The following is a 3,452-nucleotide window of genomic DNA, read 5'->3' as shown; positions in this document are numbered from 1 at the left end:
TTCAAATTAAATGACTTACTGAAAGACCAGAGAAACTAACCACACATAGTAAAGCAAGTTAGGTTTCATTTTACAATATGTATATGGTAATACTAGTAACGAGGAAAACATTTTTAGCTGAAGAACAACATTAAGATTTTAATGACTAGTAAATATAATGAATTTTAATAAAGAAATTGCAGCAGAAACTTAAGTTAAATTAGGCCTACCTTGTCAAACTACTTCTGAAATACTGAGGAAATATTACTTAAAATTAAAAAAAAACATGTGTATAATAGTCAACTTGATTTGACAATAACTATTTGTACATATTACAAGGTAAAAAAAACAATAATAAAATTAGTTTACAATATATAATAACAATAAGATTGTAATATTTTATAATATATTAGGATATGACCGGATTTGTCGTTGAACATAACCATCATTACGGTGACCTGTTCTCCTTAAAAACATCAATAAGTCACCGTTTTGATTCAGCTGCTGTACGCATTCTCTTATCATTATAGATGTATTTCCCTCTCTTTTTTGTTTATTTAATTTCTAACCTAGTAAAGTACATACAATTTAAAGAAATTAACCATAATTGAAAGACTAATTATATGTATAAAAAAAAAAAAATCAAATTATTACTTTAAAGCCATCTTAACACTGTTGAAATTCTATAAAGATGTGATTCTCAACAACAATCAACAATCAGCTTTTCTGTTGAAAAAAATTAAAATATTAGTATATTTTAGGGTTAACAATTAAAAAAACATTTTATTATCATGCAAGTATGACTAACATACAATTAATTAAGCATACCTATTAGACATACAATTAAGATTTATAACAATACATTCATAAACAATGAGTAATAGTATTTGAAGTAATAATTATCAAAACTACTCAACACCAGATTAAGCATGTCAAGGCAATAGCGCAGTTAAAGCAAATAGAGAAAATATTGGATAATAAAAATAAATTATATGTAATATTATATCCAAAATAAAATATCTAAAATACATATTAGTTTATCTGGCAGGTATTATCATAATAAAATGTTATTTACCTTTGTATAATGAAACCAACAACATACTAACTGACTATTTGGAAATAATTCCCTGATAGCATTCATAATAGCTCGTTCATAATCAGTGACAAAACTGATTCTATTATAACGAAAAGGTAAAATATAGCGTATTACTGTTAATAATGAAGAGTAAGTTTCTTGTGTTTCACTCCTCAAAAGGGCATAAACCATTGGAAATGCCTAAATGAAAAATAAAATGTATTAAATCATATCTTAACTGTATATTAACAGTATTATAACCAGAAGGTATTGCTTACAACATCTTTGTAGAGTACTTGAAATGTTAGGAAAGATCGTAAGTCCTCTGGCACTTGAGGGACAGTTTTATATGTGGCATCTACTCCAACCAGCTCTACTGAAGTTAACTCTTCGCGATATCTGTAGATCGCATCAATGTTGGCAAAAACAACTGCTACATTAATATCATTTACAATTAGTTATTGTTGAAAAAATGTTGAGGGTATAATTTGAAATGTGGATGGTTTGCGGTGTTTTTAGTCTCCACAACCTTTTCATCTTTTTCAACCTTTCTGAGAACTGGATGCACGTATACTTTGTGGCTGCTTCTTAGTGTCTACCAAAATTACAGTTCAATTACAAATTACAATTTAAAGAACACTGTTAGTCAATTGTTAACAAATAAATATATTAATAATAAAATAATGATTTTAATAGTATTATAAAACATGCTACAAGAAAAGATCATTAAAATTTAATATCTTCAAATCCTAACATATCTAGTAAAATAGAAGCGTATTAAAATAATTAGTTTCATTTGAGTTATAATTTTATAACTCTGACATTGCATACACATAACAATGATTATACAATAAAAGTAAATTTACCTAATTATTTCACTGTTATAAATGCTTAGAACTGACGATTTTGTAATTGTATGATCAAGACCTCTTTCACTGATTACATCCTTCAAGAATGGTACATATAAGTCAAAACTAAGTAATTATTATTATTAGATTATTATTAAATATAATCGCTGAAAGTTTTTTCATGAAATAATCGCAGGTGATAGTCTTAAACAATAACCAATATGATAATGATTTATAATTTTAAAATTTAATCAGTAAACCGTTAAATACATAAAATACATAAACACAGTATAGCCTAATTTTTTGACGTTAAATTCCTGGCAGTAAAAATTTTGATTCCGAACAGTTGGTGTTTCATGATAAAATGTTTTCTTATCATTTTTATCTCTTATCAATGAGGAGAACTGACCCAAGCCCAAGATGTACAGCGCAGCCACCGTTTTCCGCGGGAACTACTAGCTTGTTCCGTCTATGAGTATAAGGTCTATGTATTCTACAGGCTATTGACCTATCTATTTTTGGTTAACAAATATGGATATTGTATACAGGAGATAATAATCAAAAGATACTAAACATTTGTGCAAAACAACAATTCTCGGTAACAGTATTGGTTGTGGAGAATTTTTATCTGTATAATTATTAATTGTTAGCTTCTTGGAAAAAGGTTCAAAAGTAAAATTTACCTGATATATGAAGAATGGATTAGGACCCAATAGAACACAATTCATACCTTCTGCTACCATACTAAAAATCAGTAACAAATCACTAAATTTTTAAGCGCGTTACACACTACCTGATTTATTCGGGCCGATAGGATACCTGACCAAATCAGATGTTGCGTACACACAGTACGACCACCACACGATTTAGTCAGTCTTAACACCGTTATTAAACTGGAAGTAGGTACTAGGTACACACACGTGTTATCACGTTAACCTCAATAAACCAACTAAAATCCGCCCGACAGTGCTACATACTTTATGATTTGGTCGGTCGGTCGGGCGATCAGATAGTATGGCCACCTGACAAGACCCGACAGGATTAAAGTCAGACGACACGTCTACACACGACCTGATATGACGTCTGATCTGACCAAATTATCCTGTCGGCCCGACCAAATCAGGTAGTGTGTAACGCGCTTAAGGCTTACTTACATGCTATTTTTTTTTGTCTGTTTTGTTAAAATAAAATTAAGTATAACTCAAAAGGGTCTCAATATTCTTGTTATTGTAAACAATCTTATTATTTTGTCAACTTAAATAGTAGAATGTAAAATGTAATGCTACCGACTAATCACCGAATTGTAAATAGGCACATGAACATCGCCCCAGGAATTTCGTCAGGGGGATGCATCATACATATTATACACGCTGATTTCTAAATAATATTTAAATTATTTAATTTAAATACGTTTTCAAATTGTATAACATTAGAAAATTATTTCCGTTTTTTTCGACGTCTATGAAGTAATGTAGGCTACTAGAAAATTTGATAAAGATAATAGCAGCCTCTATCAGTGCCTCAAAAATTAGGTGTGTAGAGGGTGCATT

The 3,452-nt window shown here is 29.5% G+C and overlaps 1 long non-coding RNA gene across 1 annotated transcript; it reads right to left on the bottom strand.

Annotated features, from left to right (window-relative positions):
- Positions 1-252: 252 nt before the first annotated feature.
- On the bottom strand, positions 253-3,227 carry LOC112681115. Its single transcript, XR_003148374.1, has 5 exons — positions 1,921-3,227; positions 1,333-1,649; positions 1,055-1,255; positions 634-705; positions 253-548 (listed from the first exon to the last, which is right to left on the bottom strand). It is a non-coding gene; the product is annotated as an uncharacterized LOC112681115 (long non-coding RNA).
- Between the last annotated feature and the right edge of the window lie 225 nt (positions 3,228-3,452).

Source organism: Sipha flava, unplaced genomic scaffold, assembly GCF_003268045.1.
Source record: "Sipha flava isolate LNK unplaced genomic scaffold, YSA_version1 18587_pilon_pilon, whole genome shotgun sequence".
Lineage (NCBI taxonomy): Eukaryota > Metazoa > Arthropoda > Insecta > Hemiptera > Aphididae > Sipha > Sipha flava.
This window is presented reverse-complemented; position numbering and strand designations above follow the sequence as displayed.